The sequence below is a fragment of the Neophocaena asiaeorientalis genome, unplaced genomic scaffold (assembly GCF_003031525.2).
Source record: "Neophocaena asiaeorientalis asiaeorientalis breed wild unplaced genomic scaffold, Neophocaena_asiaeorientalis_V1.1 scaffold98, whole genome shotgun sequence".
Taxonomy (NCBI): Eukaryota; Metazoa; Chordata; class Mammalia; order Artiodactyla; family Phocoenidae; genus Neophocaena; species Neophocaena asiaeorientalis.
The window spans coordinates 3,115,776-3,143,138 of NW_020172459.1; positions in this window are offsets into that span (position 1 = coordinate 3,115,776).

The following is a 27,363-nucleotide window of genomic DNA, read 5'->3' on the forward strand; positions in this document are numbered from 1 at the left end:
ATGTTCTAAGTTGCTGCCAGTGTACCTTGTTGGCTACAGTCAACCAAAAGCAGGAGAGCAAAGGAGTCCAGGGGATGTAGTCTATGGAGATAGCCTCTCTGGGTGGATAGCAGGGCACAGAAGGTCCCAGTGTGGATCTGAGAGGCAATCAAAGCATCGCCAGCATGGTAGGATGGCTGTCAGAAATCAACCCCCAATATGTGCTTACTCAGATACAATCGAAGCCTGTTTCTTCCTCAGATGATGGTCCAGAATGGATATTCCAGCTTGGCAGGTGCCTCTACTCCACTCAGCAATTTAGGGACTGAAGGTCTCTCCAGTTTATGACTCCATCTTCTCCTCAGGTGTGTTGGTATTGGCATCCTACCTTCAGAAGGAAAGACCATGGAGGTGCACCTGTGGAATGTTTCTTCTGGGCCATGCCTGGAATTGGCAAGTATCATACATGCATGTCTCTGGAGACATTTTGGTTACATTTCCACACCAAACTACAAGGGTTGCACCTCAATGGGGAGTACTTTGTGCCTCCGAGAAAGGAGGATAGAATTCTGTAAGCAGCTAATATTGGGGAGGAGATTCTATAACATCCAGAATTCTAATTTCTCTAAAAGATCATTTTTCAACATGTTGGTCTAAGAACTTTGAGAGTGGGATGATGTTGAGTTATAATCACTAAACCCCAACTCTCACTCCAGGGTAGCAAGATAAAATCCTATACTGGGTTTCAGCCCCTGAACACACATAAGCAAAATTCAGAGTGATGACTACTTCACTCTACATTCTAAATCGACACACACCCATATTTCTCTCCTCCTTGTTTCTGTCAGTGTTCACCGTCTTTTCTTTTCTTCTCACCCTTGTCTTGTGGATTACCTCTGTATTGTCAAGTTAACTTCAAACTTAACTCCACCCACAATCTCTCTCAGCCTCAGGGACCCCAGCTGCCACAATATAATGACCTCCTAGATTGACCTTAAACCTTGGGACTGGAAGCAAGTTGCAATCCCCTCAGTGCCCAGTAGGAAAAATAACTGCAGAAGTAAATGTTAGGTAGCTAGTCAAACAGGAGGAGGTCCTGCCCCATCCTGGATAGGGTCATCTTTCCCTCCTCCACCTTGACACCTGTGACCAGAACATGCCCAGAGATCCTCCCTTTTGTGGTTAAGGACCGCTAAGTTTCCAGTCTTATCAGGGCCAAATGAGATTTCAAAAACCCAAGGGGATTTCCAGAGCACCAGCACCTGCACCAGTCGGCGCAGGCCCGGGGTTCATTATGATGTATTTATAATGAATTACCACTGCGCACCCCCCCCTCCACCGCCACCCCACCGACCTTCCGTGGGTTTTGCTTGACTGCTTATGGGTAAGCGCCTGTGCCCAAGGAGAAAAGTTATATAACCTCAAGCTGTCAATCAACTTGTCAATCAAATGCCACAGGACACAGGGAGGGGCTGCCACCACTCTGAGAAAACCAACCCTACCCTCTCTGTGGGGCTGCTTCTGGCCCCCAGACAACCCATTCTCCTCCTTTCTTGAGAGTGTGCTTTTGTTTTGTTTAATATAACTCCTGCTGCTTGAAACTGTACTATGTCTTTCCATTGAATTCTTTCCTTCAAGGGGACAAGAGCTGAGGAATCGCTGTTCTGCTGGTAACATAGAGATTTCTGCACAAGGGCCTCATCCTGTATCATCTATCAAGCAAGTCACGAGTCTCATTAAATAGCCAACCTTGAGAGACCAACAAGAATTAGCATGATGACACATTAAACTTTGAAATCATGGTGGATGTTTTTGATAAGATTTTTGTTCAATAACTCATTTGAATAAGTCTCCATTTATCTTCAGAAAATTAGTTGTGGTTTCATTCAAGAGGTATAAGTGTGAAGGACAACAAAAAGCCATCCTGGTGTGTGGTTGTGAGCCTGGCTGTGCTTCCCTGTGTTCTCCACCATGAGCCTCCAGCTATCACAGAAGCTGTGATATTAGTGGGGAAATAATATATCAGAACAAGCTGCACTGATTGAAGTTGAGCTTCAGGGCATGATTTTATTTATACTTTGGCCATAATGTTCAAAACTAGAGCAGACCCTGGTCATTTACAAGAAATGTTCTATGATATTCTAAATTATCCCAATTTGCATACACTGTAGCATGTAATTCCAACTCTAGATGCCCTACCTATAAGTGGAAAATGTAGTTGAACCCTATAGGCTCTGAATTGTTCTATAAATATAAAACCAAAGTAATTTATAAAGCTATTTTCTGGCTAAGAATCACCCCTTTCTCTTCATTGCTACTGCAAACATTAGCAGCTGGCTTTCTTTTCAGGGTCATTTTCTGCAAAGAAATAAAGTCTTCATGTTTTCACCGCAGTTTGTACTTAAGCAATGAGGAGAATAAAGCTTCACAGTCCCATGGAAAGACTAACTCAGCAACTCCTGCCTGCTAAGTCTCCCAGCCCTGAGCAAAATTTTATATTCTTCCAAGGATCCAGATTTTGGGGTATCTGCATTTGAAGCACAAACTGCCCAGAAAGCCCCGTCCTGACCTTTGCTCTGCTAAGTCTGGGTGTGTGTCACCATTCTCTGAAAAACCTTCCTTTGTCCTGGTGAAAGACAAGTGTCTTGTATGGGTCCACGGAAGATATTTCACTTTTCTGTATTGGGCACTTTACCACAAGTGCTTGTCTATTTATCAGAGTCCTGCATTAGACTTAGAGCTCCTTTACCAGGCACCGTGACTCAAGAATCACACAACTATTGGGTATTTCCCTTGAAGAATTTCCTGGAGAATTGTGTGAAAATAGTTTATCAACTAACTTAATATCAAGTAGTCAGGGTCAGAGCTGAGATTTGCCTTTAGACTGACTCCAAAACCCAGGAATGTGTAGGGCATCTTCAAAGTGATGGAGATATGGCTTTCATAAATCTCTGAAGATGGACCAGTAGCCTCCACTTAGACACATCGGGTTGTAGGAAGTCATTTCTCTCAGGAGCTGTGTAAATTCAGCTTCAAGAAATTGTTGCAATCCTCTTCGGATACAAACAGGAAAATGGAACCCCATTGCCATGGAGTGGCTAGACCTAACACAAATCCTATTTTATATTTAGGCAAAATAATGTCAACATTATTTACTCTATTTTCTTTTCCTGACATCTGCTATCGCCTTTCATTGCCCTAGCTATGTTTCTGGGTTCCATTCCAAAATTTGCTCTTCTTCCTCTTGCAATATTACATGCTCTTAAATATTCATCAACCAGCATGGAGCAAGCGAAGGAAAAGCCACTCGACTGACTGTTTTCCAGTTTCACCTAAAACATTTGTCCAAGCATTTCAAGGAGGAGGGCAAGATAATGGAAAGTGGATCAAGATTATATAAAGAGGCAAACATCAGGATTGCATTAGGTGTAAATAATAACTTCAGCTACAACAGTTTGGAATAGGAGAATGGGATTAAGATATTTTAAGAAGGCTTTGGTGGTGGAGTAGGGGTGCTATGGCCAGAGCAAGTAAGGAGGAGTACATAACTAGACACTGCACTTCTATTCCTGGGGCCCAAGTTTCTGTTGCCTTCTGTTCGTGGTCATCTCACCCTGTTACTTCATGTGAGGTGAAGCTGCTGTTGAGAAAAGCCAATGCAATGAAGCGTATCCAAGGTGGTGAGATGAACAAACCTTGGAAGCAGTTTGCTTTTATTTAATCAAACAAAACACAACACAACAATAACTACTCTCTGCATTTTGCACCAGGGAGAAAAAAATCCCATACAGTTCTCTGAAACTTACACTTCATGAAAGCTTCAAGATGTTCTTTTCTCAAGAAAATAAACATTAAAGCTTCAGTGAAACTGAATATCAGCAAATCACCAGAAACAGCAATTTTGAAGAAAATACCTTTAGGTAATTTGTGAATGTGAAGCAAGTAATTATTTTTTCCTTCTGGACAAACACTTTCTAATAGGACAGAAAAAATGGCCAAATGCTATGTGGAAATACCTATAAATAACCTGAGATTTCACAAACCCTGTGACTCTAGAGGTTCATTACCATGTGTGATGATGTGTTCCCATCCAACAGATGTGTAATCAGGTGGGGGGAGGTGAGGGCTGGGAGTCCATTCATGATGGCGACCTAAAGATTGTCACGGGATATTATGGCCTAAAATCTCACTATTGTATATACATTTGTGAAAGTTTGCTAAGGACTTTTCTTTGCCAACAGCCTCCCTTTAAATGCCCCTAAAAGGCATCTTCTTCAGTGGTACTATTATCAACAAATACCCTCCCACACTGGTTCTTTGCTTTGACTGCACATTTTTAAAAATAATTTCATATGTATGTGTGTGTATATATATATATATAAAATATTACCACCTCAACATGTAACCAATATGTAAAAATTATTACTGAGATATTTTACATTTTTTTTGTTGAAGTCTTTAGATGTAGCATGTATTTTACACTTACAGCACATAGTTTGATTATCTATTTTAAGTACTCTGTAGCTACATGTGACTAGGGCCTACCATATTGGGTGGAGCAGGACAATTCAGTCAAATTAAATAAATGTTTTCTTGTCCCTTTAATTTACATTATTATCCTTTTCATAGAGGAAGCTACAAGGACTAGTGATGTGCCTGAAAATTTTTATAAATTTACTTTATAAACAGAAGATGTCACTTTTTTGGCATAGAGCTCTATATAGTTTTTTCTAATTTACAATTCTTTTTTTCTTGAGGTTTTTTTTTATTGAAGTATAGTTGTACAATATTATATAAGTTACAGGTGTACAATATAGTGATTCATAATTTTTAAAGATTATACTCCTTTTATAGTTATTATAAAATATATAATAGTTTGACTAGTGCATTTAAAATCACCTGGGGAGCTCTTTAAAAAAGACCAGTATCTGGACTCCTTTCTTGGAATTTATGATTAAATTGGGCAGATTTAACAGATTTGGGGAAGAGCTTGAGCATGGACAGTGTGTAATAACCTGAAGGATGAAGAGCAGAGTGTTACAGACTAAGTTCGTCTTGGGTCACTTCTGAACAAATTACCCAAATTGCTGCAAATTACTCCAGCACTGTTGTAATTTTTTATTTTTAAATTTATTTTTTAAATATAATGTCAATATAATTTTAGTTTATTTAATAACAATGTGGAAAACACAAATAGAAAGGATCATGCTTAACAGGTATATAGAACTTCAGAATTCTAACAGTAATATTTGCTCCTTGGGCTAACTCAAACTCAACATATGGCATATCCAAGTATTTTTTTTTTAACTGAAGTAACACTGATTTACAATGTTGTATAAGTTTTCATTAGTACAACATTACAGTTGACCTTCTATATACACTACAGCATGCTCACCACCAAAAGTCTAGTTTCTATCTGTCACCACACAATGGACCCCCTTTACCTATTTCACCCTCCCCTATTTCCCTTCCCTTCTGGTAACCACCAATCTGCTCCTTGTGTCTATGTGCTTTTGTTTTGTTTGTTTACTTATTTATTTATTTTCTAAAATATTCCACATATGAGTGAAACCTTATGGTATTTGTCATTCTCCATCTGACTTTTACAGTCAAGGTCCATCCATAGTGTCACACTGATGTAATTTTTAAATCAGGGCTAGTGTTACTGGAGCTGGATAAAGAGAATGTTTGTATCGTGGCCACTTGGGAGATCCCCAGGTCACAAATCTCTGTTGACCACCTTTTAGTTCAATAATTCCTCTTCCTAAATGCTCTGCATTCTCCAGTTTCAAAACCATAGGTAAGTGAGACAAGAGATGTCAAATTGGCTTCATTCTATATGTCACCCTGAATAGATTGGTAGTGATTGCTACAAGGCTATATTGCAAAACCGTCGGCATCTGCTTCTGACCCCAGCAGAAAAAACTCCACGATCAACTAGTAATGTCTTCCATGGGTGCTAGGGTTGAGGAGTGACAGCACATGGACAGGTTTTGCCATCTCTGAATAACCCAGTAAAAGCAGAGAACAATTTTCAGATGACCTTTATTCATCTATACACATGTATTACACAGATTACCTTATTCTACTAGCATATTAGGATGTTATCAGGTTTATATATGTAACTAACCATTATCTCAGAAGGCCTTTTAAACCTAGTCACAGAAAATAGACATTTATTAAGTACCTATAGGTTGTTTTTTGTTTTTGTTTTTAAATTTTGTTTCCTCTATTTTATAAGACACCATGGGTGCTGAAAACTCAGGACACAATTCCTGATTGTAAGAAGCTCGTAGTTTCACTAGGGAGCAGAAGTATATATGTAAGCAATAATTAATGAACACAGCAGTATTCATTGTGACAGAATTATGTACTGATATAATAAAGATGGTGAAGAGAGTAAATTGTTAGTTACATGGTCTGAGGAAGAAATGTTAATTCTACAGTATATCAGATGCTACTCTGGCCAAAAAGGCATTGGAGGCAAACAGGTTTGTCTACACACTGAACAGAGCTGGGTCCCCTCACAAACCATCACAGAACACAAGCAATGCAACACAACAAACAAAAAACAAGTAAACACACAAACATCTACCTTCTCAGCATTGTATATAGAGGAAGGGCCCAGGCATTCCACAGGCCTGGTTGCAGATCTCAGCTCTGCCATCTGATTCACTGTGTGGCCTTCAGAGAGTTTATTGTGTCTGCAAATCCCTGCTCCCACCAATAAGTTGGAGATACTAAAACCTCCCTTGCAGAACTGATTTAAGATTTATGAAGATATGTCTACAACCTGGTGCTTATTAGGTTCTCATTAAATGGCAAGACTTATGACATTATTTCTTCAATTCTAAAATGACATTGATTTTAAGATGCACCCTTGAAATAGAAAGTCTTCAGAAGTAAAAAAAGAAAAAAAACTTCATCTTAATGTACATCTCATTGTAATGTGAGATGCATTTCAGAAATTGTAAAATGTGAACACGAAGTGCATTTTAGACTGAGTGAAGTGACATATCATCAAGTCCAGTACAAACAGCCAGAACAATGCTTCTCTGGAGCTTACCATATGCCAGACATTGTCATTAAACATTTAATCCTCATAGGAACCCCACCAGACTTTGATTCTTGCTACTTGCTTCTTCTCAGGCCATGTATACTTCAAGAGCAGGAGAACAGTTGGAGTATGTTATCGGTTGAACTGTGTCCCCTTAAATTCATATGTTGAAGTCCTAATCCTTAGTGCCTGAGAATGTGACCTTATTTGGAGATAAGGTCTTTGCAGAGGTTAATCAGGTTGAAATAAAGCCATGGGGTGGGGTCCTAATGCAAGATAACTGAAAGTAGCTCTTCTACCCCTTTCCCGTTTGCCCTTTTCTGCCCCCTTCTAACCTTAAAAGAGTTTAATTATAGGAATGAGATCACTAGGCAATTTAACCTAACTCCTGACTTACACTCTCCTGAATAAAAAGAAGTAAGAATGAAGCAGTTAAAAAAAAATGACTAGCACCCTACCCCTACTAGCCCCCTTAGTAATCCTGTGGGCAGATCACACAGGAAAGATAACATCTGAAGAGAGAGTCAGCCAATCTGCACTCAGTGTAGAAGAATGAAGAACCCAACCTCCTGTCTCAATGAGTCACTGAGATTCTCCCCCATTTTATTCCTTTAAAAACTGTCATGGTTGAGCAGAATCTTCAGAGTTGGTCTCTGGACACAAGTCCACCATCTTTCCTGATTGCTGGCTTTTCTGAATAAAGCACCTTTCATTTCTACTGACACTTGCCTCTCGAATAATTGGCTTTAGAGTGGAGAACAGCCAAACTTGAGTTCAGTAACATAGTATCATTATAAACAAGGGAAATTTGAAGCAGATAGGCATTCAGGGAGAATGCCATGTGAACATGAAGACAGACATCTACAAGGCAAGTAGAGAGACCTGGATCAGATCCTTCCCTCACAGCCTCAGAGGGAACCAACACTGACAGCACCTTGATGTCAGACTTGTAGCCTCCAAAACTGTGAGACATACATGTATGTTGTTTAAGTCTCATTGTTTGTTGTATTTTGTTACAGTAACCCCAGCAAACTAATACAGGGTATGTTATGAACACTTATTTGTCAACAAGCTTTTGTGCTATTTCACATATATGAAGGAGAAATGTGTCTTCATGATTCTATGCCTTTCATACGTGGTCATTTGAAAAGAAAAGCACATTTCAAAAATATATGTATAGCTGAATTGCTGTGCTATTCACCTGAAACTAACACGATATTGTAAATCAACTATACTTTAATAAAATGTTTTTTAAAATAACCTGGAAAAATAAATATATAAATAAATTTCAATTGTATTATTTAGAAAAAAAATATGTATTGGGATATTCTTATATTTTCTGTGTGATAATTCTAAAAGGACACTCCTCTTTCTGCCTTTTCTCATTCATAGATGTACCGCTACACCAAAAACTGGGGATATGACTGTGGACATTGATATTAGCAAAGGAATATTGTGTACACTCATTCATTCAACAAATACCCATACCCACTGTGCTCTGTGAACTGTACTAGCGTTAAGACTACAAAAGTTAGTCAGGATGGTCTGTTATGGAAGACAGAGCATATAATTAAGGAGTCTAACCCCCTGCAGTTGGATGACAAGGGGCTATGGGAGCATCAGGAGGGAACAACTAACCTGGCTAGCAGGCTGGTCACAAGCAGGGGGATCCAGAGAGAGCTTCCCAGAAAAGCTGGTGCCTGAGAGGAGTATTAAGGCATGGCATGCATTTCAAAATCTAATTTGACTATCATTTACCCACTCCATTTCCTTCTTACCTTTTTTCTTCCTTTTAGTAAACCAGTGTTCTCACACCTGAGCATTCATCAGCATCACCTGGAGGACTCATTCAAACACAGATCTCTGGGCTTCACTTAGCATTTCTTTTTATTTTTTAATTTTTATTTTATATTGGAATATAGTTGATTAACAATGTTGTGTTAGTTTCAGGTGTACAGCAAAGTGATTCAGTTATATATATACATGTATCTATACTTTTGTAAATTCTTTTCCCATTTAGGTTATTACAAAATATTAAGCAGAGTTCCCTATGCTATACAGTAAGTCCTTGTTGGTTATCTATTTTAAATATAGCAGTGTGTACATGTCAATCCCAAACTCCCAATCTAAGATATCATCTCACACCAGTCAAAATAGCCATCATCAAAAAGTCCACTTAGCATTTCTAATTCAGCATGTCTGGAGGGGGCCCAGGAATCTGCATTTCTAGTGGTGCTGATGCTGCAGATCTAAGACCCACAGCCTGAGGTCCACTTAGTAAATGTTAACAAGCATCAACCTGGAAGCGGGTGTCTATCCTTACTGGATCTCAGGATTACAGCACTGAATAAAACATAGTCCCACATTCAGGAAAATAACAGTTATCAAATCAATCAGCTCCTTATAGTGCAACTGTATTCTTGAATCTCTACTTCTTCGTGAAATAAATAAATAAATAAATAAATAAATAAATAAATAAATAAATAAAATAGAGTGAGAGCTGCTTCTCTAACAGCATAGTCCATGCTAATACAGGATGGGTGTTTCCAAAAAGATGAATGTCCCATGTCTATTCTCTTTCCCTCTATTTTAACACCTGAATAGTGGGGTCTTGTGAAATGGGCTCTGGTGAAATGGAATCTGATCTGCAAATGTAAGGATTTGTAGGTGTGGGCATTTGTACTGACAAGGCTTGCTAACATCAACAGTCTGGAACTTTCCTTTTTTTCTTTATCTTTACTCCCTTTTCTTGGAGGGTGACATTTTGAATCAGCAGCAGCAGCATGGGTTTGCCTCTTTGATACTGCAAGGGGACAAAGAAGGTTATGATGTGCTTTATTTAAGGCTGTCAGGATTGGTTAATCATATGTTTATTCTCTGTGATGCATGTTGAAAGGAAGTAAGAAGCAGCTGGGCTCCAAAGTGAGCTCTGTCTATTAGGAAGAAACCATGCCAATGAAAGAACAAAAGCAATGGTCTGACAGGACGATGTTCCCTGTTTTTCTCGAGCTTATGAGCTGGGCTGGCAAATATTTGTATTTGTGCTGATTGTATCTTGAAATGGTCTTGGGTCCAGCTGTGCAAGAATGCATACACTTGACCAAAAGGAAACACAACAAGTGAACAAAGGTTTATCTTCTCCTTACTTCAAAAGCCAAACACTGGGCTTTAGAGGGAAAAAAAGATTATTGTGAAATGCTCCCCTGTGAGCACTGTTCAACAATTTCCCATAAGATGCTATGTTCCTCAAGAGTGGGCCTGTCTACTGTCTGTCTTCAGGAAATCAGCCTGATTTTTAAGAGAATGGAAAGGAGGATATAAGCAAGGTCTCAAAACCTAAGTGACTAGTCACTTTCTAGAGATCAGATGATCTGTTTAATAATCCATAAGGATGCACTGACAGTCTCTTGTAGGTATTTACGATGTTCAGTGTTGTGGGAATAAAGAAAAACAATAGCATTCTCTAATTCCCATGCGCTGATATATTCAAGATATATTTTATTGTTGACAGAACTAAGCCCTGTTGTCTGCAAGGCCAGTTTGAATTAACACAGTGATTGATTTTTTCAATGAACTTTGTATTGAACATTCAAGAAAACAGATTTACTTAAAAGTACATGCACAGGGATGTACCTAAATTAGCACTGTTAATGTTTTTACTCCACAGTTGTGACTGTTCCTTATTCCATTTTAGATCCGATTCATTGTCTTCTGAAAATATTGATAGAGCATTTTCCAGGTGCTAGACTTGTAGGTACTACAACGATGAATGACTGGGTCCTTGATTTTAAGTTGTACACACAATCTGTTTTCCATTTTAATGATCTAATTTCCATTACTATCATTCACAAACTGTTTTCATGCATAGAGTGTTATCTTTGGTTAACACTGCTCTAACATACTAAAGATCTCATTTGCACAAGCCTGTTCGTCCTTCCATCCTTAAGCTCAGGAAGGATACTTGCTCTAAGCCCTCATTCTCTTACCTGAATGTCTGCTTCTGCTGTCTCTAGGGCTCTCTGGTACAAAACTGAATGCCTCAGATTTAGGGATCCACTTAGACTACTTGAATGCTATTAAGAGTCTGGAATTCCTGTGAAATAGTTTTAATAATCTGATAAATTTGGCTATGTAGAAAAGTTTCTGTGTGTATGTGTGTGTGTATGTATAAACATAAGCAAAGTAAAAAAGATAAATGGCATATAGGGGGAAAATTTTTCAACTTACACTAAATATAAAAAGCTAGCTCCCAAATATATAAAGAACTGTTAAAATAACAAAGGAGATCAATAATGTAAAAAAAAAATAAAGTGGGGAAAACGTTAACAGACAATTTACAAGAAAAAATATACAAATGCTTTAAATATGAAAAAGTATTCAATTTCACTCATATATTCACCTGAGAATGATGGCTACACTGTGAGGCACGATCTCTTACCTATCAGATGGCAAATGTTCAAAGGCTTGACACACTCTGTTGGGGATTTGGTGTAGAAATCATCATTTTCCTACACTGCCAATGCAAGTGCAAGGTAACACCAGGCTAAGGAAGAGAATTTGGCAGTCTTTTAAAACACTACAAATTCATTGATCCTTTGGCCAAACACTGTCATTTCCAGGAATTTACCTTGAACATACACCTTCAGTAATATGAAATGTCAGATGCACAAGGTTATTCATTGTGGCATATGTCAAATAGCAAAATATTACAAAACCCAAAATTTCCATCAGTAGGAAATTGGTTAAATAAACTATGAAACATTTGCACTGTTAAAAGAACAAGGAATGAGGAATATTTCTATTAACTGATGGGTAGTGATTTAAAGGATACACTATTAAATTTAAAAAAAAGATACACATACACACATGCATGCAGACATATACACATGCAGATTTTCTGTAAGAAAAAGGGAGACTTTTTATTTTTCTAAAATAAACACAAAAGGGTAAGAGATAAAATATTGAAATGGTTCCGCAAGCTAGGTGAGTGGGGGTGGGGTAGAGATGATAGGGATAAACTTCTCCCACTGTACACTTCTACAGATTTGACTTTTGAACCATATTAATGTTAAACTATTTTGTTAAAAAGTCAAATAAAAAAAAGATCAATATAGAAATTTGTACTATTGAAAACAAACAAAATTGTAATTGTGTATCTAACTGATAGCATTGATACAAATAAAATGAATTAATCTGTGTTAATTTTTGAGCAGAGTCTGCCTGTTGCCCACCATCAGTGGGCTATAATCAAAGGACAAAATAACTGCTGAATCATAGAGAACTTTACTTTAGTAGGTTTGATGTTAGTAGAGGTCAGGATGTCATAATTCTTGAACTATTTCTTGGTGTATTGTAGGAGATGGATAGTTGATAGATAGTGTGAGAGAGACTGTTAGACAGATTCATGTTGCCATCCACAATGACCTCCTGGAGGAAGGAAGGAGATTCAAATACAGAGCAAGGTTGGAATTGGAAGTGTCAGTAGGAAGTCACTGCAAAGAGCCTAGAAGGAATTCCAGTGGCAGTGAGTACACTTTATGCTCAGATCTTGGTTTAAATAACACACTAATAAGAATCAGGGCTCTTTGGAGAAAATGCTGTTTCTGGGTGGAGGTTGGGGAAAATACAGTGGCTTTGGAAAATATTGCTGTGCCTAACAGTCAGAGACCCTCAGGATATGACAGATGCATGAACAAAAATCATGAGAATCACTGGAAGGGGCTCCAAGTCATCAAAATTCAGACAACATAAGAATTTAAAAGGATAAGGATATTAACGAATTATAAAAATATGAAACAAAATTACAAATCCATAGAGATAACAAAGAAACAGGAAAAATAATGGAATGTTACTCCTTACAGAAGAATACTACTACTTAATATAAAAGGAATGATGGAATTACATAATCACCATTCTAAACTTCTGCTATAATCATTCATTTAAGAAAGGATTATCAACTGACACTAAATGATTGGGTGAAAGATTTTTGGACCAAATAATTTTCATAGAAGTTCAAGGTATCACCTCAAATTTCGTTTATTGATTAGAAAGGAAAGAGGTACATCTTTAATGGTGATGTCTAGTGGATACTACTTTATCCAAGGGCACTAAGTTAACATCACCAACAATGGGGCAAACTAAGGTGTGTGCCTTCTGATGTGTTCTGGTATGCGAAGCATACAAAGTGGCACCAAAAAAGTATAAGTAGGGTCTTCCCTGGTGGCGCAGTGGTTGAGAGTCCACCTGCTGTTGTAGGGGACACGGGTTCATGCCCCAGTCTGGGAAGATCTCACATGCCGTGGAGCAGCTGGGCCCGTGAGCCATGGCCTCTGAGCCTGCGTGTCCGGAGCCTGTGCTCTGCAACGGGAGAGGCCACAAGAGTGAGAGGCCCGCGTACCGCAAAAAAAAAAAAAAAAGTAGAATTTAATCATAAGACAAATCCAGAATATGAAATCCTCCACAAGAAAATCGGCAGACTCACAAATGTTAATGTTAGGACAGTTGCACATTAAATGAGCCTAAATGAACGTGGAGAGCAAATTCATGTGAGATTCTCTTGGTTGGAGTTTGAGCACCCCTTCCCCAGTAAAGACTGCTATAAAGCAAGTCATTGCAACAACTGGTGAAATGGTAACAGATTGTCTCTCAGGTAATATTATTTACCAAAGTTCATCTCCTTTGATACTGTGCATTGTCATTATGCAGGAGAATGTCATTGTTCTCAGCAGTTACATGTTGATGCATTTAGTGTGAAGATGTTTACAATTTAATTTTGAAAGGTGCACCCATAATTAAAGGAGGAGAAGGCAAGAGCAGGAGAGTGAGAGAGGATATGGTGAGTGATTTAAAAAGCAGCAAAAATGGCAAGAATTTTTGGGTGTTCATTGTATTGTCCATTCATCTTTCCTGTAGATTTAAGATTTTTTAAAAAAGGCTGGAAGAAAAAGAAAAAGGAGAATAATATTTAAAAGAGTATATTACTTTTATAAAGAAAAGAGGGGGCTTCCCTGGTGGCGTAGTGGTTGAGAATCTGCCTGCTAATGCAGGGGACACGGGTTCGAGCCCTGGTCTGGGAGGATCCCACATGCCGCGCAGCAACTAGGTCCGTAAGCCACAACTACTGAGCCTGTGCGTCTGGAGCCTGTGCTCCCCAACAAGAGAGGCCGCGATAGTGAGAGGTCCGTGCACTGCAATGAAGAGTGGTCCCGCTTGCCACAACTAGAGAAAGCCCTCACACAGAAATGAAGACCAACACAGCAAAAATAAAATAAATTAATTAATAAACTCCTACCCCCAAAGAATTTAAAAGGATAAGGATATTAACGAATTATAAAAATATGAAACAAAATTACAAATCCATAGAGATAACAAAGAAACAGGAAAAATAATGGAATGTTACTCCTTACAGAAGAATACTACTACTTAATATAAAAGGAATGATGGAATTACATAATCACCATTCTAAACTTCTGCTATAATCATTCATTTAAGAAAGGATTATCAACTGACACTAAATGATTGGGTGAAAGATTTTTGGACCAAATAATTTTCATAGAAGTTCAAGGTATCACCTCAAATTTCGTTTATTGATTAGAAAGGAAAGAGGTACATCTTTAATGGTGATGTCTAGTGGATACTACTTTATCCAAGGGCACTAAGTTAACATCACCAACAATGGGGCAAACTAAGGTGTGTGCCTTCTGATGTGTTCTGGTATGCGAAGCATACAAAGTGGCACCAAAAAAGTATAAGTAGGGTCTTCCCTGGTGGCGCAGTGGTTGAGAGTCCACCTGCTGTTGTAGGGGACACGGGTTCATGCCCCAGTCTGGGAAGATCTCACATGCCGTGGAGCAGCTGGGCCCGTGAGCCATGGCCTCTGAGCCTGCGTGTCCGGAGCCTGTGCTCTGCAACGGGAGAGGCCACAAGAGTGAGAGGCCCATTAATCATAAGACAAATCCAGAATATGAAATCCTCCACAAGAAAATCGGCAGACTCACAAATGTTAATGTTAGGACAGTTGCACATTAAATGAGCCTAAATGAACGTGGAGAGCAAATTCATGTGAGATTCTCTTGGTTGGAGTTTGAGCACCCCTTCCCCAGTAAAGACTGCTATAAAGCAAGTCATTGCAACAACTGGTGAAATGGTAACAGATTGTCTCTCAGGTAATATTATTTACCAAAGTTCATCTCCTTTGATACTGTGCATTGTCATTATGCAGGAGAATGTCATTGTTCTCAGCAGTTACATGTTGATGCATTTAGTGTGAAGATGTTTACAATTTAATTTTGAAAGGTGCACCCATAATTAAAGGAGGAGAAGGCAAGAGCAGGAGAGTGAGAGAGGATATGGTGAGTGATTTAAAAAGCAGCAAAAATGGCAAGAATTTTTGGGTGTTCATTGTATTGTCCATTCATCTTTCCTGTAGATTTAAGATTTTTTAAAAAAGGCTGGAAGAAAAAGAAAAAGGAGAATAATATTTAAAAGAGTATATTACTTTTATAAAGAAAAGAGGGGGCTTCCCTGGTGGCGTAGTGGTTGAGAATCTGCCTGCTAATGCAGGGGACACGGGTTCGAGCCCTGGTCTGGGAGGATCCCACATGCCGCGCAGCAACTAGGTCCGTAAGCCACAACTACTGAGCCTGTGCGTCTGGAGCCTGTGCTCCCCAACAAGAGAGGCCGCGATAGTGAGAGGTCCGTGCACTGCAATGAAGAGTGGTCCCGCTTGCCACAACTAGAGAAAGCCCTCACACAGAAATGAAGACCAACACAGCAAAAATAAAATAAATTAATTAATAAACTCCTACCCCCAACATCTTCAAAAAAAAAAAAAAGAAAGAAAAGAGGAGAAGGAGGAGTAGAAGAAGAAACCAAGGAAGAAAAAAAGGAGGAAGGGAAGGGGGAGAAGCAGGAGGAGAGGGAGGGGGGGGGGGGGAGGGGGGGGAGGGGAGGAGGAGAAGGAAGGGAAGAGGAGGGGAAGGGAAAGAGGAATAGAGGGGGATGGGTAAGTGAGGAGAATGGACAATGAAAAAATCTCATCAAGACCCAGCTCTAGGACACCACTCAGGATCTTTCTCCATATATTTTTGCATGGCCATGTGTATTGATGAGTACTATTTTCCACTAATAATCTCTGTATTACATATGGTAGCATATGTAAGGAGAAATTAGAATGTGAGTAGGACAGATCATAACCAAGTTGCTGAAAAGAGTTAAAAGGTCTTTTAGTTTTCGCTGCTTCACTCTACACAAATCCCTTGATGTGAGCATAGTGCTACAAGTCTTACCACAAAAAGGGTATTTCTTCAGCTGGTCTCCTACCAAAAGTACATGAGCCTGAAGTGGGTGTCACTTTTACTATAAGCAGTGATCATCACCTCAGCAGCAAGTGGATCTAACCATATTTTTTTTTTCTCATCTATATATCTACATCATTTTCTTAAAGAATTTCAACAAGACCACAAAACTCTTAAGGACCAGTGAGGATATTCTTTACCTCTTCCATCCCCAGAATCTATCATGGTGCTGGCACATAATAGGTACCTAATAAATGTTAGCTGAACAACTGGATGACTGAAAGCCAGATATATCTAAAATAATCTTGTAAGTATTTTAAATTATTTTTTATTGATCTCCTCTTCAACATTCTGGCAAACATATGTTCTAGGAATGAAAATGAATATTGAAAGTATGGATGACCACGATAAAGCTGTGTGCATGTATCAGTTATCTAGGTTAATATTTATAAACTATTGATTTTTTTGCTTCTAATATTGAAAAATGACTTTTTCACATAGAAAAAGTCATATAATATGATTTTATGAAAACTTCAATGTTTTCCTATCTTCTCTTAAACTCTTGACATCTATCTGTCTGTAAATCCACAATAAGATACCATCTCATTCAGTCAATATTTTGTGCTCTCCTATAAAATGCTACAATTCCACATACACATTTTCCCCAAGCTAGAAACATTTAAGTACTACTGCTCTTAGTGACTGCAATAGAAAGCAGTAAAAAAGACAGGGAGTTTTCATGTAAGGAGGTAAAAGTGAATTTAGTTACCTGCTGGGTCAGAATTGTGCATTTTTGAAGGTCATTTAACATTTCAGAGTCTCAGTTTTCTTGACTTAGAATGAAGATACACCTAATGCAATAGCTGAAGAATAAAGTAAAAGCGGATGAAGAAAAGAAAAATTATCATGGCCTTCTACATGGTTTGTGGATGGGTTTCAGGGCATGTAAGTACCTCCAAAACTGTATGCGACGTATTTGTGTGTATGTGTGTTTGTGTGCACATAAGTGCACTTTTCTGGAGACAAATTCACCTCTTTGGATTCTCAAAAATATCTATGGCCATAGAAGATTAAAACTTATTGTAAAATGTGCACAAAGGAAGTTGTTATTCAGACACAATTAAATTGATATGTTCACTCCTCTGTTTGTCCACAAACTTCTTCTATTTGCTATAGTTCCAAGGGGACAGTAAACAAGGAATGAACACTGAGGTCTGGAAAATGAGTTGCCCATTTTGGTCCCAGAGCTCACTGGCTGCAGAATCTTAGGCAAGTTATTTGGTCTTTCTGAATCTCAGTTTCATTTTTCATAAAATGAGAAGAGAAACTCCATATTCCAGGAATGGTTTTGCTGTGAAGATGATAGACAAGGAAAAGAGAAAATAGTCCTATAGTGTCTGACATAAGGCACTCCCACTCTTAAGTTTATCTCTTGAATTTCTCCTTAGTCTTTTTCTCTCCAAAATAAGTCATCCCCATTTTCTGTGTTTTCTCACTGATAATACTTTTGTAAACTCCTTCTCTTTGTCTTCATTATGAGATGTATTTTTCCTTTTCTCCCAATTATTTTCTATTGAACAGATACTAGAACACTGTCCTCTTTTAATGAGTCCTATGGATTCCAATCAACCCTTGTCAGCCATGGGTGACAAAATTGCAAGAAGTATTCATCTGCCCACTCAGTCTGTCCAGCTGGGAGAATCTTATCCTTTTACCAGTCATTGAGTTTCCATGGACTCTTTCACATTTGTCCAAGCCACATAAGTACATATATGAAGAACAACACTATCTAATATTGTTTTTTACTTCCTGGGTGCTTGTTCTGCTTCCCTGCACATTCCTTGAAGAAGTATCATTGTTAACAAAATCTGACTGCTATCCATCTCCCAGGTGAATGGACAAGGGCAATGATGCAGGGAGTATCTTTCTACAATGGGATACTGGGTAATGATTTTTGGAAACACAGGATTACTAGAGGGACCAAAATAAGAAAGATTATAAGCTTTATTGTAATGGAGCATGACCCTATGGGGCCTTCCAAGGAGATAACCCTCCTCCCGCCACATGTCCTCTGCCTGCCTCTTACCTGTAGAAAAACTTTAGCCAAAAAATAAATTTAATCAGAGAAATGAGAAAATACAGAAGCAAAGAAAAATAGGCAAACAAGTCAAAATAATAATAGTTTTACCATTAAAGTCAAAGGACCTTTAGTTCCTCCTCGAAGGCTATAGAAAATTATTCTGAGCCATATTCTTTGAGCTATTTTGCAGAAACTAAAACCCACATCAGGTGGAAGAAATTAGCAAATCATGCAGACGGCAGCCATGACATAAGTTGCTCCATCTTACACAATTCTGAGAACTGGCCTCAAGGAAATAGGAACAAACCAACCCTGGAACTGAAGATTAACTGTACTTAAAGCAATCAAGATGACACTTAACAGACACCACATGACCAATTTCAAGATGACGGTCAGAGCTGACTGTGCTGCTCTGCACACAGCCCCCTCCCTCTGTCTATATGCCCCTGAAACTCCCCTTTTTAAGCTCTTGCCTCCAGATTAACAGTGGGGAGCTGGCTTTTGGACATGAGCCCACCTTCTCCTCAGGTTGTTAGCCTCCTGAATAAGGCAACCTTTACTTTATTACCAATAATTGTCTCTTGAGTATCTGCTTTCCAGTGGTGAGCAGCCGAATCTGAGTTTGATAACAGTAGCTTTAGGAGAACTGAAAAATAAATTAGATGCTAAAATAGTTTGCAAACTGAAAGTAGAGGAAGCTCTAGGAAGAGAAGACATCTGGTTGACATTAAGGGAGATTAACGAATAAAGATGAGTACAAAGTAGAAAGACCAAGGATGATTTGGATGGCCCTGAAGTAAAAATGATCATTTGTATTGACTATCAGACATGTAGGAAATGCAAGGATTAGTTTCATTTAAAGAGTATCAGCCCAGCTAAGAATGAAGCATACTAAGCCCTCTTTAAATGGTTTTGGATGGAATTATGTTATTATAAGCACAATAAGCCTGCTTCTAAGAGAACATCTCAGCTTTGGCCAGTGCTGTGTCAATGCACATCCAGTAAGTTAGTGAGAAAGACCCAGCAGAAATTTTGGTCCATGGAAACTGAGGATCCTCCCCAGAGAGAACTCACATAAGGGATATTGGAGCAGCACATGTCTGTGACCTAGGGATTCCAGCTTAGTGGTCAGAGGCAGAGATCTCAGAACAACATGTTCATCTTCTCTCAGATCATTCTAGATTAACTGTGTGTGTGTGTGTGTGTGTGTGTGTGTGTGTGTGTGTGTGTGATAAAAGAGGAAAACAAGAGAGAGGGAGAGAAATACAAAATCAAAGGGAGACAGATTTAAGAAAACAAAAGAGATATTAACTCTGAAAGGCATTTGATTTAGAATATTGTTTTGGGATGACTTGAACAGAATATGATACAAAAATGAGCAAGCCATAGACTTCTAATGCATTTCTCACTTTCTCATCCCCATAAATGTGATTTACTACTGGTCCTTTCAAGTTTTAGCACCCTGGGAATTAATGGTACCTCCCATCAGATCAGTGACAATTTTAGGGTAGGAATTCACCAGCAGCACATGGGAGGCACCTCCAAGAAGCACGAAGAGGAGAAACACTTAAGAGAGGAGATGAGGTACTGCATGAACAGTGGAGAGCAATAATTAGTCAATTCTGAGTTAGTGAATTAATGTGATCTTCTTTTCACCCTGAGAATAGACAGACTCAATGCAAATATCAGGCTCTGGTTTGGGAAGGGCTTTATCTTATATTTTAGGTAATGTTCTAAATCTGTGTTGTCCAATATGGTAGCCACTGGTCCCATGAGCCTACTGAGCTCTTGAAATGTGGCCATTGTAACTTAAAACTGACTTTTAATTTTACTTAAATTTAACTTAATTCAAATTAAAATAGTCACTTTTTACCAGTGCCTTTTGTAGTAGATTCATATATTTAGAACGCAGTAGGTTAAGAACATAAGCTCTGGAGCTAGATCCCAAATCATAAATCTTAGCTCTGTCATTTACTAGCTGTACATATTTGGACAATTTATTGTTTTCATAACTAAATTTTATCATTTGAAATATGGGGAAACTTTCATAACTACTTTGTAGAACTGTTGTGAGGATTAAATGATGGTGCTTATGCAAAGTGCTTAGAAAATACTTTGCATTTATGAATTACTCAATAAAAGTTAGCTATCATTAATATTATTACCTTTATGATTCTTTTTTATTCTCTGTATTGGCTGCTATAGAGTTCTACAAACTAATAGTCAATAAATAACAGTAGACACTAGATATTATTCTTTCTATCATTTTCTTTTACCTCATTATTGAGTAAAATACATTTCTAGAGTAGTAGTGGAGCAGGATGTGGCTGTATCTAGAAGCCTTTGTTGGTTGTGATGCTGAGACAGGGGTGGGGAATGAAACACAGAATGAATGGAAAAGAGAGACTAGAACCCTAAATGAATGGACTATTCAGAAAAGAATGTACAAGCTCTGAATTATGGGAATTCCAAAAGACGGTTTGCAGTCAGTAACTCTGCATCAACTAGACTTTTGTTTTCTTGGAACTAGTAGGGCACTATGATCAAACATTTCCATCAACTATGTTGCCTTATGCCCATTTTTGGAAAATCCCAGCCTCCCATGGTCAGCCAGATTTTGGTTTTGATCATCATAGTCCTTTAAGTCTCACCTATTTTCTATTGACCTTGTGATGCAATGCTTCTGAGATTCATCCATAGAGCTGTGTTATAGTAGTAGCTCATTTTTTTCAGTTATTGAGTGGTGTTTCACTGTGTACTGCAATTCGTTTATCCATTATCCTTTATTGATAAATAATTCGTTTCCACTTTGGCTTTATAAATAGAATTCCTATTAACATTCTTGTACATATCTTTTTGTAGACATGTATTGCTATTTTTCTTAGGTAAATATCTAACAGTGGAATTGCAAGGTCATAAGATGGGTGGGTGTTTATTGTTATAAAAAAATTGCCAAATAGATTTCAAAAGTGGTTGTACTATTATACACTCCTACCAGCAATTTTATGAGAGTTCTTATTTCTTCCTATTCTCATCCACATTTGATAATGTCAATTGTTTTCATTTAAATTATACTAGTGACTTTAAATAGTATCTGATTGCAGTTTAATATTGCATTACCCTGAATAGTGATGATGTTAAGATGTAAACTTAGTCAATTGGTTTTAAAACTTTTTTCTATTATAACCACTTCAAGGTATCATTGTTTTCTCAGCTGTGCTTTGGCTGTATCTCACCAATTTTGATATGTTGTGTTTTCATTAATATTAGTTTAGGATATTTTGCAATTTTTCCCTTGTGATTCTTATTTAAACCGGGGCTACTTAGTGATGTATTACTTAATATCCAATATTTCTAAATATCTTATAATTCTATGTTTAACTTAATTTAATGGTGTTCAAATGCATGCTTTGTAAGATTTCAAATTTTTTTAGTTTATTGAGACTTGTTTTATGGCTCAGCATATAGTCCATCTTAGTGAACATTTCATGTGCACTTGAAAAAAATGTGTATTCTGAAGCCATTGAATGTAGTACTCTGTAATTGCCAGTTAGGTGTTAATGGGTTGTGATGTTGTTTAAATCTTTTATATATTTACTGATTTTTGGACAATTGCTAAACTAATTGCTGAGAGAGGGGTGTTAAAATCTCCAGCTGTGATAGAGAATTTGCCTATTTTTCTCTTTAGCCAGTTTGTGCTTGATGTATTCTGAAGCTCTGTAGTTAGGTGCATATAATTTTAATGCCTTCCAGAAGAATTGATAATTGGCCTGCTGATGATAGGGTCTCTCAGTTTTTGCTTAGGTGAACATATTTTATTTTGCCCTAATTTTTGGATATTTTCACTGGACATATACGTCTATGATTTTTTTCTTTCTTTCAGAACTTTAAAGGTGCCATTTTATTAGAGGTCGAACACTTTGAACTTGTAGAGGCTTGGTTTTACACTCTGATGGGGCATGTCAGGGGAATGCTCAAAGTACTTATCAAGACGCTCTAACTTGGCAGAATTTTGACTCAAAGCTCTTGTGACTTTGTATGGAAACTGTTGCTTTCCTCTGGGCTCTTTGAAGTTCTGCCTGCACATTTTCTCCTTCTGTGGTTCCCTCCCTTAGAGGAATTCCCCCTCCATTTCCACCTGCTCCAGTAGCCTTGAACTCTGCCTTCTGACACCAAAAAACATCAAGACTGTGGCTTTCTTCATGAGCTCCAATTGTGCCATGAATGGGCACTGCAATATGCATGTAGGGGAAAAACCCACAAATATGGGTGAATGTGGTTCCTTTCTTTCAAAAGTGGACTACCCTCCAGTTTCCCCAGCTTTTGGGTCCATAGTGCCTTTCTTAACTTTGTGAGCTTTAGTCCTATACAAGTTATTTCACCATTGGAGGATCCAGAACTCTCACCATGTACATTTCTTTGTAGTTCCAGATTACACCTTATATCACAACAGACATTCACTAAATATTTGTGCATTTCATTTTATATTTTACTTTAAAGAGGTACTGAATTTGAAAGGACATTGAAGAGTCATTAGTATTCTTTTAAAAATTGTCATATCGGGCTTCCCTGGTGGTGCAGTGGTTGGGAATCTGCCTGCCAATGCAGGGGATACGGGTTCGAGCCCTGGTCTGGGAAGATCCCACATGCTGCGGAGCAACTGGGCCCGTGAGCCACAACTACTGAGCCTGCACATCTGGAGCCTGTGCTCTGCAACAAGAGAGGCTGCGACAGTGAGAGGTCCGCACACCGTGATGAAGAGTGGCCCCCGCTTGCCACAACTAGAGAAAGTCCTCTCATGGAAACGAAGACCCAACACAGCCAAAAATAAATAAATTAATTAATTAATTAATAAAAATAATCATAGAAGGTATCTTGAAGAAGCAAACATCTGAAAATTAAACAGCACATCTTTCAATAGCCCATGGAGAGAATATCAACACTGGTTGTAAGTATCCCATAAAAGGAATAGAAAAAAGTCAGTGTTACCCTCTCCCCTAAGGTTGAAAGATTTAACAAATAAAAACAGTATGCCCAGTAAGATTTGCATTTCAGATACACAAATTATAGTTTTTAGTGTATGTCCAGTGTAATATTTGTGATATACTTATCCTAAAAAAAGTATCTGTTGTTTACCTGAAATTCAAATTTAACTATATTAAAGCTGCCAACCCTCCCCCTTTTCTTGCTGCTTCTCTGAATGTAAAAATACCAAGCCATGAGACCCTGGGCACTGTCAGAGATCTGGCTCCTGAATGGAAGAAACACTTGTGTAGACCTCCTGTCAACTTGCTTTACAGAATCTCTACTTTCTGATCACTAAGGTAGGGTGAGAGGTAGGGACAGAGTGTAGAGCCTACAGCTGGGCTTAGAATTCCCCCATGAAACTCAGCTGCCTGCTTGGTATGACCACAAGAGCCATGGCTGGAATGGGACCAGGTGGCACCTTGAAAAGGCCGAAGTTTCTTCTCGTTTCAAAGAAACAAATTACAATTTCTAAGGAAAATTTGTAAAAAAGAAAAAAAAAAGTCACATGTCTTATTGGTCTGCAATTACCACAGAACTCTCCTCCCTTAGCTAATTTTCATTGTATAGATTTATCACAACTTATTTACCAATTACTCTATCAACTAATGCATTTCCAAATGTTACTTATATGGAAATAAGCAAAGACCAACCAGATGAGAACAGGCGAATGCTATATATTCAGAGTTTTCTATCTCAAATGAGTCAGCCATCATCACTTGCATTTTGACAGAGACTCAAAGGCAGGCAGAGGAGTGGGAGAGGTTTGCAGTGGAAAAGAGGGAAGGCTTCAGGTGTGTGCTAATTGGTGGCTGTTGCTGAGATACTAGAAGCAGGGTATCCTATGTAATTGGTTACGGGGGTGCACATATTTGACTTTCTCTGGTTGGGCCCAAGTTGCAAGCAGGAACGCAAATTAAGGAAGCTGTAAGTTATCAATAAAGCCCTGGCCATTTGGGGCTGAATGCTACAGGAGTTTTCATTAGGCTTCCTGGACTGGCTGCTAAAGGTAATGATTTTATTTCTTACAACTCTGGCTTATAGATAGCAGGTTGGCTTCCGGGCTGGTGGTTGCAGATTGTGGGTCAGAGTTCTCTTTTTGTACACGATCTGGCCATTATCTGTGTATATATTCAGTCTCAATTCTTAGAAATTATGCTTACTTATTATCATTGTGCATGTTTCCTTATCCTTTTCACTCAAAATTGGGTTGTCTACTCTTCGCCCTATGATTTCATATGAATTTTAGAATCAGTTCATCAAGTATGGGAGAGAGAGAGAGAGAGTTGCTTTCAATTTCTAAAAACAAAACAAAACAAAATTTTTGTTATGAGTATAATTAGGAAATGTAATAAGAATTTTAAGGTGGATTATGGGATTCATAACAATTTTTATTAAACTCTTATTTCTACTTGTTTATCTTTAGATGTTCTATTCTGATTCTATATAAACATAACTGAAACAGGAGGGAAGGGGGCAGGACACGACCTTTGAAAGAATGACATAGCCTGATGACATAAACTGATTAGAACCAAATGGGTCCAAGATGGCAGACAAGTTGACTTCCACTAGACCTTGAGCCTCAGTATATGCTCACTGTAACACATCAGCAAGCTCAATGACACAACCACCAGTACCATGACAGTTCCAAGGCCAATCATAAGGATCAAAAAGTGGGCAGTGGCCCAATTCCTGGAACTCCCCACCCCTTCCTGAAATAGCTGGAATACTCCTCCCACTCATTAGCCTATGAAATTACCCAGCCCTAGAAAAACTGACAACCCCATACCCTGGTGCCTTTCTCACCTTCTGAGATGGCCCACACTCTGTCTGTGGAGTGTGTTTCTCTCTAAATAAATCCACTTCTTACCTATCACATTGTCTCTCACTGAATTCTTTCTGTGATTAGACTTCAAGAACCTGAGCTTCATTAAGTCCTGAAACCAGGTGTGTGATCTCAGTTGAAAGACCGTGAGTTTTGGCAGGGTCCGAGTCCCTGCTGTGTGGGTTCAAGTCCTAGTCAGGGTTTAGGCTGGGTTCGAGTTCTGGCATGTGGGTTCAAATCCCAATCTGAAGTGCGCGGTTTCATAATCAGTAGCTTTTAATGTGCTCCCAATGTCTGGAGCATCTGATGTGTCACACGGGCGGGTCCAAGTGTCAGTTTACTCCTGCATAGTATGCTGGACCCTCAGTGGGCTCTTAGAAGTAGACCAAGTGTGGGGAAACCACGTGTAATGGGCCAAATCTATCCTGCCCCCTGACTTTCTAGGTCCAACAATGTGATTTCATTTTAAATGGGTAGAAAAAGGAAGAAGATTTCATAACAAGTGAAAATTGCATAAAATTCAAATGTCTAGGTCCATAAATAAAGTTTTATTGGAATAGAGCCAGGCTCATTTGTTCATGGATTGTCAATAGGTGATAATGTAGCGTTGAGTAGTCGCAAGCGAGTGTGGCCCATAAAACCTATAATATTTGCTGTCTGGTCCTTTACAGAAAATTTGCTGATCCCTAGACCAGACTTTCATATTCTCCATGACTGAGTCATATTCTTGAAATTTTTTTCTTCAATAATTTTCTCCTTTTCATATTTTGTTCTCCTTTTCTAAAATTCATATGTGTAAACATTATAGCTTCTGGGCTGATTGTTTTAATTTTCTAATTTTTTTCACCAGTTTTGCCTCTCTCTTATTCAGAAGTTTAAATGGCTCTACAAACTCTGTGACCAGTTTCCTCATTAATTACAATTATAAAAAATCAAGCAACCATTTGAGGTCATATTTATATGTGTCATTATGGAAAACGATACATATTGCATATATTTGTGAAATTCAGTAAAACTGTTGAAATCATCTTTAAGCCAGATGCTGCTTGATGGTAAGTAAATAAAATACTGACATTAAGAAATGGTCATGAAAATAGATTTCTTAAGAGTACCTTGCTTGGGTAATAATTACGAATATAGTATAGCAAAATGAAATACTGAAAAATATGCTTAATTGTATGTTTGTATTGAGGTTCAAATTGTTTTGCTCGTAAGGTAACAAAACTCTGTCAAAATAATATTCCATCATTTTGATGCCCTTGTGTTCTTTTGCGGTACACGGGCCTCTCACTGTTGTGGCCTCTCCCGTTGCGGAGCACAGGCTCCGGACGCGCAGGCCCAGTGGCCATGGCTCACGGGCCCAGCCACTCTGCGGCACGTGGGATCCTCCTGGACCGGGGCACAAACCCGTGTCCCCTGCATCGGTAGGCGGACTCTCAACCACTGCACCACCAGGGAAGCCCCCTTGTGTTCTTTAATTAAGGAAATAATAGGTTTTAAAAATGCACTATCACAGAAGGTAAAAGTAAAACCTCCTGTGTACATCACAGCTAAAGAACTACCTTTCTCTAAAGAATTGATATTAAGAAATTAAATGTTACTTCTCTTGTAACAGCCCAGGAGACCTCAGTCATACACATATGAGGCTGGCATATATGTCTTTAATGCCACTAATTTAGTGATGTTCATAATAAACATTCCTGGTTAAACATTTTCCAGCTCTAAAAATAATATGACTTTGCATCCATGTGGTCCTTTCACTCACCCAAAGTGCTGACAGAGTGTGGATTCTGACTGCCTTACGTCTACAGCCTTTGTCTCAAGCTAGCATGTGAAAGACACCGGTCTCCATGTCAGCACAGAGACACAAATGATCCACCACTTCAGAATCATGGGGCCCTAACTTACTGAGGTGGAAATGACTCTCCAGTGCTGAGTCAACCAGAAGACACATTTTGACACACACCACACACACATACACACCCTCCCCTGTGGAGCACAGACACATACTCCCATGCCCGGCTCCCACTCCGTGCTCAGGGAGGTGGTCCACTTTGCTGATAGTCCTGGTACATGTGCTTGGAAGCAGCAAGAGACCAAG